This window comes from Dendrobates tinctorius, unplaced genomic scaffold (genome assembly GCF_039654945.1).
Source record: "Dendrobates tinctorius isolate UK_male_01 unplaced genomic scaffold, ASM3965494v1 ptg000169l, whole genome shotgun sequence".
NCBI lineage: Eukaryota > Metazoa > Chordata > Amphibia > Anura > Dendrobatidae > Dendrobates > Dendrobates tinctorius.
Window position 1 is genome coordinate 1,905,001 of NW_027361836.1, and position 12,445 is coordinate 1,917,445.

At 43.1% G+C, this 12,445-nt stretch overlaps 1 protein-coding gene across 4 annotated transcripts in view; it reads left to right on the top strand.

Annotated features, from left to right (window-relative positions):
* The window catches only part of LOC141053730 (double-stranded RNA-binding protein Staufen homolog 2-like), a 32,597-nt gene that overhangs the window by 3,907 nt on the left and 16,245 nt on the right, over window positions 1–12,445 (top strand). Inside the window, exon 2 of one of the 4 annotated variants that reach the window (XM_073550783.1) lies at window positions 8,266–8,404. The exons of the other annotated variants lie outside the window; for them this stretch is intronic. The gene's annotated coding sequence lies outside the window, so the exon portion shown is untranslated. The remainder of the gene's footprint in view (window positions 1–8,265; window positions 8,405–12,445) is intronic. 4 annotated transcript variants of the gene reach the window in all.

Below are 12,445 nucleotides of genomic sequence, written 5' to 3' on the forward strand. Positions count from 1 at the left end.
CCGTCAGCCAGAGATACCGGAATACTACCCCTAATATCTCACATCATCCCGTCAAAGCTACCGAACTACTACCCCTAATATCCCACATCGTCCCATCCCTTTAAGAGTGGCCTGGGGTCAGAACCAGAGCGTTGAGTAGAATTGCCCTAACTTCCATACCAATGATCCCTTTAAGAGAGACTGGGGTCAGAACCACAGCGCTGAGTGGAACGGTCCTAACTTCTATATCGGGGATCCCTTTAAGAGAGGCCTGGGGTCAGAACCAAAGCACTGGATGGATTTGCCCTGCCTTCCATACCGGAGATTCCTTTAAGAAAGGCCTGGGGTCAGTACCAAAACGCTGAGTGGATTTACCCTAACTTGCATACCATTGATCCATGGGAGGGGGGGATACATTTCTGTCATGTGCTCTCTGCTCCTTTCTGGGAGCAGACAATGGCTGGGAGCTTATGTTCCCGGGGATGCTAGATTTCTCTCACCATGTCAGTGTCTGCTGAGGTGTTGTCAAATGGGAAAACTGTTGGTCATAGCAACCAATCACAGCTCAGCTTCTTTTAACCAGCTCTGGTGAAATGAAAGATACTTAGTGATAGGTTGCAAGGAAAACTGTTGCTCATAGCAACCAAACACAGCTCAGCTTCTTTTGAACAGCTCTGGTGAAATGAAAGATGCTTCATGATTGGTTGGTGATACACACATTCATACATGCATACATACATTCAGTTTTATATATAGAGATTATGATTCAAGTATATTGTGCCAAGTACTGTCTACTCATATAAGAAAGTGGCTGCCCACCGGAGGATTCTCCTGTTCTCCTATGGGCCAGTCCAAGCCTGTCTGTAAGCCAAAACCAGGAGTGGGTGTTAAATCCAGAAGTGGGGACGTGCTTCTATTATACTTTTCCTCTGATTGTTCCACTCCTATTTGTTTATTTTATTTATTTTTTTTTTAATTTTATTATTACAAGCGCTGATTTAAAATACCGAGTATGTGAACATGGCCTAAGGTTTGAATGCAGCTTCTCGGCTATGAAAACACAGGACATGGCTGCACGCTTCTTTTTTGCTGATGTTAATGCCATTTTTATTCACTAAACTGTTACACTGGTGACTTCCAATGACAGCACCGCGCTGGTATCGGGGAGCTCTTTTCCCGCAGCCATACTCTCACATGTTGGTGAAGGCAGGCGGTGTGGCGACGGGCTGGATTTTATACACCTGGGGCAGTGGGACTAAATGAGGAACCGGAGTTCGGTAATCGATACATTTGATTCATGGGCTCCAATTCATCAATGTTGTTTCTCCAATTTCCACAAGTAATTTGCTTTTTTTAGTGGCTGGAGCACAATTGTATTTACGTTTTGCTCCATTTTTTTATTTTTTTTAAAGTTTTTTTTATTTTTCCTGAACAGCTTAGCTGTGCAATATATTTTAGACAGATTCATGTAATGCACTATTACCAATTGTTGCTCAGCAAAGTCCCTTTCCGGAACAAGGTTTCTGGTGAAGTTTATATTTATTTGGTGCATTTTTTTAGATAAATGTGCAATGTTTTAAAGGGTTTGCGACTTTTAGTTTTAACTAGGTACAAAAAAAAGCAAAAACTGTTAGACAGTTTTAAATAAATAAGTTAAAGTGTTTTTAGATCTTGGCTTAAAAAAATAAGTGAATGTCACAAGACAAAAGAAAAATAAAGTGACTCCAATAATTCACAGATGATGAATTGGGGCCATGTTGTTTGCTGCAAACGCCAGGTACATAAGTGAAGTATGTACATCTGTGCCCGCACTCTTTCTACAAGGGCTCACTCACATAAGCAATCATTCTCTCTTCCTAGAGAATCTGGTCTATTGTGGTAATGACCGTGGCGCACACTCTGCTCTGACTGTCAGTTTACTGGGATCTCATATCTCACATTGAGATTCATACCACAAGTGCAGAGATGACGGAGAACTTAAATATCTCCATTGCCCACGTAAATCGGACTGCACTCGGATGGATTCAGAGTGCAGTCCAATGTTTTACACACACCCATAGGCTTGAATTGGTGCGTGTGATCCCGATTCGGTCTATAGAAAAAAAAAAATTGCAGCTCTGCAGTGCCCTATAGTATAACATAGAAGATAAAACATGGTGAGCGAACCCTAAGGCTGTGTACCCAGCTTTTTTTTTTTAAGCGTTTTTGCCAGCAAAGACGCTTAAAAAACGCTTGCAAGAAGCATCCCATTCATTTTAATGAATACCGCACTTTTTGTGCACATTGAAGCGTTTTTTACCACAAAAAAAAGCGCATTGCTGTAAAAACGCAGCATGCTCATTAATTGTGCGGAAAAATTCGCATTTCTAACTGTTCTATGAGCAGGAGGATGCTCCTGTAAAAAACGCGCAAAAAAAGCGCGTTTTTCCTGAGGAGTCCGTTTTTTTTTTTTCCTGCATACGTGGGTACATGGCCTCAATATGACAATGGTGAGATGCTAGCCATTATGCCAGAGTAATGGATACTGAATCCTGGGCAAGAGTCTTTATCATTTTCTTTGGTGGGAGACCTCTAAATCCAGCGCATCTAGAATGTGTCTGCCAGGAACAGTTGCATTTGGTGGAAAGTTTTGTGTGATGCAGAAGTCTGTAATGGTCACTGTTGGCTTTTAAAGGGATAACAAGAAGATCGGTGTCTCTGCGTTATGGGTTCCCGCTTGGGATTTGCAGTCTGCTGCTAGATGTAGGACTTGGATATTGTGACTTTTGGCGCAGTAATAGGGAACACGAGCTGGCACCATAACTATGTAACTGAAATAACTAAGGACAGGTTCTTATGCTACTTTGTATCCAATACATGGTCATGGCAAGTCCTTACAGGGAACCTATCATCCAGGGTCGCCAACTTGACTTCATTTATTTTCAGGACCGGTTATAAAGAGAAAAAAAAAAGTCACGTGCAGAATATTTTCAACCCTGCTGTCACCTCGAGAAATGCAGTTTTATCTGCAGCTAGATTCAGTTGAAACCCTGTACATGCACTTACTGGAGCTGTGGAGAAATGAAGCTTTATTCTCCCATCAGCCACTCACCATTGTAAGGGCCATAAAAGTTAGCACTAAATAAATAAAATGGCCCATGCCTCTGGAACCGTAAGGCTATGTGCCCACGTATGCAGAAAATGTCTGCATGAAAACCGGACTCCTTCCCAGAAAACGTGCGTTCCCAGACACATAGAAAATAGCTAAAAACGCGGACTTTTCTGCAAAATTAATGGGCATGCTGCGTTTTTTTTACTGCGAAGCGTTTTTTTCCCAGAAAAAAACATTAATATGCACAAAAAGTGCAAAATGCATTCAAATGAATGGGATGCTTCTTTTAAGCGATTTTTGAGCGTTTTTGCCGGTAAAAACGCTTAAACACGAAAAAAACCACTTACGTGGGCACACAGCCTAAAGCTGGTGTAAAAAAAAAAAAAAAAAAAAAGCTAAAAACGGACTACTCGGGAGAGCAGCAGGAATAAAATATGATCCGAAACTGTACACTTATGTCCTGTTGACCAGTCTTCTTTAAATGCGTTTGGATCTGTAATTTGACACAGTATCACGGTCCTCATTGCACCAACATGTGCTATTATAGTCCTCACGGCCCCCCGCTTACATACAGCACAATGGCACTCGCGGCCCCATCCCCCCCGCTTACGGCATAACAGTCCATCAGGCGGCCAACTCCCTCCCCCTCACGTGCTGCACTATGGTCCACCATGCGGCATGAGTCCGCACTTGCCCCCCCCCCACCCCATATGCAGAACTCAAAGCTTGGCTGAAATGTTGTGACTTTTGTTGTTCTCACGCCATTTTTGCCCGGCTGTGACAGTGGATGGAGCTGCGTTGGTACAAGGGCATGGCAACTGCTGCTTGAAAAATTTCATAATGAGCAGCGGCATTCACTGTGGCACGAATCTTACTCCAGTAGAGACTGGAGTAGGATTTTTGGCGAAGCACGCACAGTGGAGCCCCATACTCGTCCAGCAATCTTGACTGATGAATAGCCATATGCCTCCAGCACATGTTCATGCTTGTCTTGATCAGGACAGTGTTTGTCTTGATGAATCTGGTGCTTTGGTACTTTGGGTTTACTTTTTTTTTATTTTTTTATTTTTTTATTTATTTTTTTTAAGTGGGTTGTCCACTACTAGGACAGCCCCTTCTTAAAATAAATGTTCTGCCCTGATAACTTAATAAAGCCTATACTCCCCTCCCATGCCGGCACTCATGGTCCCAGGGCTGTGATGCGGTGGAATGACACATTATGCCCGGCGCCCAATCTGCGCTGGCGTCCCTTTCTCCGCTTTCGGACAAACTCAACATGAAGAGGAGATCAGCTGCAGCCTGGACTGCTTCTTCATGGTCAGTTTGTCCGAAGGCGGAGACGGTGACGCCAGCACTGATAGGGCGTCATGCCATTCCACCGCAGAGCCCCAGGATCGTGAATGCTGACATCGCGGCAACGGAATCGTTGAGACATAAGATTAATTTATAAACAAAAAAAAAGAAACAAACTGAAAAAAGAGCAATGTAAGTAGGAATAGTCATTGTTAAAATAAAAATGTTCCTGTTTAAATGTTATCATCCATAGGCTTACAGAGGGTTAAATCAATGAGGCCAAGTTCACATGTTTTTGTTGTGTTTTTTTTTTAATACAGATTAAAAACTGCCTTTTTTCAGTAGAGCAAAATCTGAGATTTCAGGAATCTCATGCACATGCTTTTTTTCTGACTGAATAGGAAAACTTCTACGTATTTGAAAATTGTGGCATGTCGCTTCTTTCAGCACTTTTTTCGCGCATAGAAAAATGAATAAGTGCAAAAGCGCAGTTATCCGTTTTTCCGGCGGTTTTGGTGACGATGACGCTGGTGCGGCAAGATGTGGAGCCTATTTATTTTTGTGATTTCTTTGTCCTGACTCCTAGTACAGTTTACGGTAATTAGACTAACGATTTGTTAAGTAATCAATACCCGACCAGGTCATCTTCCCCGCGGTTTTTACATTTGCAATTGTTTGCAGTTTTCTCATGAACTTGTATAACTTGAGTTCATGGCGGCGTTTTATACCTTAATCCAGCAGTTTTGTTCAGAATGGTCACTATTTTTTCAGAAGCAAAAAAGCCCCTTTACCCATAAATAAATTGATCAGATTGCACTTTTCACAAAATGTTTTGTGGTTTCACAGTCAGTGACCTAACACCTTGTATTGTTCATACTTCCAAAGCTCAATTTTGGTATCCTGAAAAACACTGCACAAAAAGCAGCAAAACCTGAATTTTGTCTGCAGCTTTTTTTTTTTTTTTTTACTGCCAAGAGAATCAAGTTTTGGTTGCAGAAAAAACGCAGCAAAAAAAGCAACATGTGAACATAGAATCGTAGAGTTGGAAGGGACCTCCTGGGCCATCTGGTCCAACCCCCTGCTCAAAGCAGGATTCGCTAAATCATCCCAGTCAGATGTCTGTCCAGCCTCTGTTTGAAGACTTCCATTGAAGAAGAACTCGCCACTTTTCGTGGCAGCTTGTTCCACTCATTGATCACTCTAACTGTCAAAAAGTTTTTTCTAATATCTAATCTGTGTCTCCTCCCATTCAGTTTCATCCCATTGCTTCTAGTCTTTCCTTGTGCAAATGAGAATAAAGTTGATCCTTCTACAATGTGACAGCCCTTTAGATATTTGTAGACAGCTATTAAGTCTCCTCTCAGTCTTCTCTTTTGCAAACTAAACATTCCCAAATCCTTCAACCTTTCCTCATAAGACAGGGTTTGCAGACCGGTCACCATTCTGGTCGCTCTTTTCTGAACTTGCTCCAGTTTGTTGATGCCTTTTTTTAAAATGTGGTGTCCAAAACTGGACACAATATTCCAGATGAAGTCTGATCAAAGAGGAGTAGAGGGAAATAATGACTTCACGTGATCTAGACTGTATGCTTCTGTTAATACATCCTAGAATTGCATTTGCCTTTTTTGCTGCTGCATCACACTGTTGACTCCTATTCAGTCTGTGATCTTATTAGTATACCCAAGTCTTTTTCACATGTGCTGTTGCTTAGGCCTATCCCTCCCATTCTGTATATGCTTTTTTCATTTTTATTGCCCAGATGTAGTACTTTGCATTTTTCCCTGTTAAAAACCATTCTGTTAGTTGCTGCCCACTGCTCCAGTTTATTTATATCTTTTTGAATCCTAAAGGTGATGCTCACATTTCCATACTCCAATACTGCCTCTCCGTATCTGCTGCAGTCTGTTTACAGGCTGTTGTGGTGACATTACGACTGGCTGCAGCAGTTAGGTGCACTGCAGTCGCTGAGCTCAGCGGCTTGGACTATGTAGACAGTACGAGCTGCTGAGCTCAGCAATTAGGTGCAGCGGTGACATGCTCTATAGCCTTATCATAATAGGAGAGCGTCGCTTAAATACTGCTGAAATGGGGACAGGAGAGTAACATATGAATTTATATTTTTAACCCTTTGCTGGGCTATGGATAGTAAAATGTTAACCGGAAAACCCCTTTAATATGTATTACTTTCATGAGCGGTCACCATATGATCCCCTATTAGGACATACTGACGCTCTGGAGCGCCTCCTGCAGGGGCAGACGTGTGCCTGCTCTGCATGGCAATGCAATCAGTTGACCAGCTGGCATGCAATGCTCCATCACCTCTAAACTTCGCTTTCTCCGCCAATATCCGCAGAATGCTGGGGGTGAGAGAAGGTGAAATGATGGCGGTCAGCTGAGCGCTACACTGCCTTCTTTATAAAGAGTGGTCTTTCTGAGACAACTTATTCAAAGGAGATGTCCTACAGAACATTTTATCACTTATGTTTAGGTGATACATGAAGAACCTGGGGGTCCCAGTAATCACATTTATTGCACAACTGCAGTGAGGAGGAGTTTATTTAAAGACCTGGAGAAGATGGCGCCGCACCTCTATTCGCTGTTTAACCCCTTAACCCCCAAGGGTGGTTTGCACGTTCATGACCGGGCCAATTTTTACAATTCTGACCACTGTCCCTTTATGATCCCGGTGATTCTGACGTTGTTTTCTCGTGACATATTTTACTTCATGTTAGTGGTAAAATTTCATTCAAATAACTTGCGTTTATTTGTGAAAAAAAAACGGAAATTTGGCGAAAATTTTGAAAATTTCACAATTTTCCAACTTCAGATTTTTATGCCCTTAAATCACAGAGATACGGCACACAAAAAACTTAATAAATAACATTTCCCACATGTTTACTTTACATCAGCACAATTTTGGAACCAAAATTTTTTTTGTTAGGAAGTTATAAGGGTTAAAATTTGACCCGCGATTTCTCATTTTTACCACACCATTTTATTTTTACGGACCACATCACATTTGAAGTCACTTTGAGGGGTCTATAGGATAGAAAATACCCAAACGTGACACCATTATAAAAACTACACCCCTTAAGGTGCTCCTGAAAAACTGCACCCCCCCCCCACCTGCTCGGCTTGCTTCACGTAATCTTCGTCTATGAATACCACAGACGCCGTTGGTTTCCGCGCTTGCGCAATGTGAAGGCCCCCGGTGCCTGCGCAGTATGCTTTGCCCAACTGTGGACGAAGCATTTAATCGATACTGCGCAAGCGCCGGTATTTTCCAGTGCCGTCTATGCCCCGGAAGTGTGTCGACTTCCGGGGCATAGACCACGCTGAAAAATACCGGCGCTTGCGCAGTAGCGATTTTATGCTTCGCCCACAGTTGGGCAAAGCATACTGCGCAGGCGCCGGGGGCCTTTACATTGCGCAAGCGCGGAAACCAGCGGTGGTATTCACAGACGAAGATTATGTGAAGCAAGCTGAAGAGGTGGGGGGGGGAAAGACCACTAAGCCACGCCCATTGGACCGGACCACGGCGATTTGCATGCATCACCAACAAGCTAAAAAAAGTATTTATGCCTCAAAGGTGCGGGGTCCGGGGGAGTCAAAAGCCCGAATAGAATCCTTATGGGACGCACAATATAGTGATATCTTTACATGATATTACTAAATATGGGTGACAGATTCCCTTTAAATTCTAGATGAGCAGGGACGTCTGAGTTATTTTTCTTGTTTTATATTTACAGCAGTGTATGAATTGCAGTGTTAATAAGTTTCCATTCTCAAAAATTGTTTATTGGGCCACAAATGTATCATGCGAGTCAGTGTAACTGCAGTGTGACTCCAGCCTAAGCTTGGCTGCCATCCAGTGATGTCCTGCATTTGTCATCTCCACATAGGTGGTGTCCTCGTCCTGGCTCCGCATGAGGCCCGATTGTGTAATCCTGCTGTATGGACGTCAGCCGCCAAACGAGCCGCAGGTTCAGGCTTGATACATCCGTGTAATTCGCTGTAGCTGCAGGTGCTGCACCACGTGGGGTAATTGAGCAACTTCTCCTAATTGTTAAATATTACTAGCTAAATTACCTTGCTGTGAAGTAATTATGTTAAATCAGTGTAATAGTTGTCATCACTTTTATAGATCCTAGTCAGTGCTGTAATTAAGTACACCCCCACCCCCCATGTTACAGCATCTTACACAAAGAGTGCAGAGTAGTGAACTCTTTATCGGCTTTTTAGGAAGTTGTCCAGCAATCAGAATTTCACCACAAATGCACAAGATTGCACCCTGTATTAGTGCAGATGCATTTAGGCCTGTCTGGTTTGTATCTATGCACAAGATTGCAGGGTCTGACCTGTAGAAACCATATTTTCTCAAAAATGGGGTTTGCTTATCCCCCTTTTAAAGTTGAGTGACAGTGATGAATGTGTTGTGCTGGTCCATCAGCTGCCTAAGATGGCCGAGCACAGACCCCGGCTGTCTTCTTCCATCCCATAGACCAGGGGTCCCCAACCTGTAGCTCGGGAGCCACATGTGGCTCGCGGTCCCATGAAGTGTGGCTCACGACTGTCTGCCAGCTTGTTGTGTTAGCTCCAGGTCTAGCAAACTAGTATGAAGAGAACATCGCAAAATGGTGAATTTTGTGAGTAGCCCTGCACAGAACAGCAGATCTGGATGCACATATACTGTCTTGGGGTTTAGAGATGATTTAGGTATGGTACGATGGAGGATGATACTACCTGTTAGAGGAGGTTCTTGAAGCTGGATGCAACAGTGTGTTGGGAGTCCTTGATGGGAGAAAACTGAGTGGGGGTATTGTGGGAGCAACCCCTGGAACTCCGTCTCAGTGTACTGCTTTGGAATGACTTATGAGGAAAAGCTTTGGTTATGATTATACCTGTAATGGGGGCTTTGGTTGACACTACTTTGAGGGAGGTGGGAGCTGGATGTGGCTCACGACCCTCTCTCTAAGGTGAATGTGGCTCTCAAGGTCAGAAAGGTTGGGGACCGCTGCCATAGACAATGCATGGCTTGGCACAACAACTGCTTCTCTATTTACCATAAGCAGACCACAGAAGTCTGTGATCGGTTAGCTCCCTAATGACAGGTTGACTAGGGATCAAACTCTTCACCTACTCTATGGATGAGCCTTTAAGGAGTATCTGTCACAGAGGTGACTTTAAAGGGGTTATTTGGTGAACTTAATGCATTTTAATTAAAACATTTCATTATAAGTTCCACAATTGGATGTGTAAAAATCTCAGCATACAAACATATATTTTTTTTAATATAAATATGTCCCTCATGTATACTGTTTTATTTGCTGTGTCCAACCATGCAGGAACCTAGTGAGTGCGTGTCACAGGAAGCATAAGAGTGTATACCAACCTCAAAGCAGGGGCTCACGGCTGCTTCTTTCTGTGATGTAATAAATTTCCCCGCTTGTTTTGTCACAGGAGCGAGTGTTTCTGCTACATCTCAGGCCCTCGGAGCTTATCATAAATCCAGCAGCCACCAAATCCCGTATGTCACTGACTTGATTTACGACACACTCAGAGGGCTGGAGATGCAACCGAAACACTCCTGTGATAAAACAGGCAAGAAAATGTGCTACTTCACAAAAAGAAGCAGCTGCGAGCGCCTGCTGTGTTGTCTGTATACTCGCCAGTAATAAGTTTATATATCTTCCGTCCCTGGCCAGGAGCATGAACCGGAGCAGCTCTGCCTATTGAGACACGGCAAAAAAAAAAGGCAGTTCACAGTGAACGCACGTTTATAAGATTTTTCAAGGAACATAGGGCGGCACGGTGGCTCAGTGGTTAGCGCTGCAGCCTTGCAGCGCTGGGGTCCTGGGTTCGAATCCCACCAAGGACAACATCTGCAAGGAGTTTGTATGTTCTCCCCGTGTTTGCGTGGGTTTCCTCCGGGCACTCCGGTTTCCTCCCACACTCCAAAGACATACTGATAGGGAATTTAGATTGTGAGCCCCATCGGGGACAGTGATGATGATGTGTGCAAACTGTAAAGCGCTGCGGAATATGTTAGCGCTATATAAAAATAAAGATTATTATTATTATTATTATTATTATTATTATTATTTTTTTTGTTTTAAAGAGGGATATCCAGAATTTTGTGGGAAAAAAAAAAAAAAAAAATGTGCAACAGGCTGGTAGTTTCTACGTACCTACCTTTTTTGCCCAGCCCTGTGCCGTCCACCAGTTGGGCAGCGCAGATCTGGCTGTCAATGAGACTGATGTCTGTAGTCCTGCCCTGTTAACAAAGCGGAGCGAAAAACAAGCCCCCGCTCTGTCACCATGTCAGCAGAGGCAGCTGAATCACCAGCAGGTGCGGTCTTGATACTGCTCTGTGCAAGCAAAGAACGGCGCCGGACGCAACAGGTAGGTAGTTGGTAACTGCCTGTTAGCGCTTAGGCACATTTTTTCTTTTTCAGTCCCAAATATCCTTTTTAACACATCCAATTACGAAGCTTGTTATTCCAAGATCTATTGATTAAAAATGTACTTTGTTCACGGGAAAATACCTTTGAATTAGGGTATAACTTTAGGAGTAATGAGGAAAGTTGCCAGGCCTCCTATAGCAACACTGTAGCATTTCTTAGCAATTTTTCACTTTTGTCTATTGTGAAATAATCATTTTAAAAAAAATGACTGAAAGATGTCAAAATATAGCTATAAGACTTTAGTGACACATTCAAGGGAGTTTATAATATACCGTATCTTAATTATATTTCTGTATTTGAATGGATTGTCGCCAAAATCTATTGTTAAACTTTTTTTTTAAATTAAAAAAATTAAATTTAATTTTTTTGGGGGGAGTGTTTATTTTTTAACATCACAATCTGTATTTGAAAAATCCTGAAATCTTGCGGTTTTCACTCTAGCCATTGACTATTAAAATTGACACCTTCTTCTTTAATGATAACTTTCAGCAGTTATCTCATTATCATCACATGCAGGATTATAATGAAAAGCAGCAAGATCCATCATTCTCAATGAGTGATGGTCACAGCTCGCCTCGGCCCACTCCCTGCACAATGATCTCTGCACAGAGCACACCTCCCCAGCACATGCATGCTCGCCTTAGCTAAGCTTGGTGTTGTCAGCCAGAGCCTTCTAGTTGCTGTTGTTCTCCCTTGAGGACAAATCATTTCAACATCTTCCCCCTTGATATCTGCCATCTCTGGAGCCAGGACTTCATACTAATAAAATAGTACACAACCTCAGAATTCAGCAGACTATGTATGGCCACCTTATGTTGCTGAGGGGTTTGACCGCTGGGATCCCTAAAGATACGAGACTAAGGCTCTTGGGCCCTGAGAATGGGGCTTTCCTGCCTCGCATTGGACGGAGCAGAGCATGCTTGATCTCCGTTCTCAGTCTATGAAATTGTTCCCCAACAGGTCATGTTCTCAGGATTTCCTAAGTATTGACCGGGTGATGGAAATATTACTGACGCCATACTAAGGAAATCCTGAAACGATGCTCTTTTAGTGGGCCTTGAGGACTGGAGATGGGGAAACTCTGGTCTATGCTATTGCTGGAGAAAGCAGAGATGGCGTTCTCTGATGGACCATCGGTAGGTTGTTCCCTGTCCTGTGGATAGGTACGAACTTCTTTTTTCAGAAGAACTCTTTAAGACTAATGAAAATGACCTCATTGTAATGTGAAGGCAGCACAGATCTGTAGCAGCTGTATAGACTCGGTTGACAATCGCAGCCTTAGCCTCCCTGTACACCTTACATGTAATCCAGGAGTGTAACGTACTGCAGTGTAATATGCACCATGCAACTAAAGGGAATCCGACAGCATGTTTATGTAATCTGAGATGAGCATGACCTAGTGTTAGAGACCCAAATTCCAGTAATGTGTCACTTTCTAGGCTGTGTGTTGCTGTCTTACTAAAACCACTGCTTTAACAGAAGGAGAATATTACTACAGGACTAGGTGTCTCCAAGTAGTCAACTGTGTATAGCCCTGCCCCCCCCCACCACTGATTGGCAGATTTCTGTGTACACTGTACATTGCTAATCAGAGGTGGTGGGGGCAGGGCTATACACA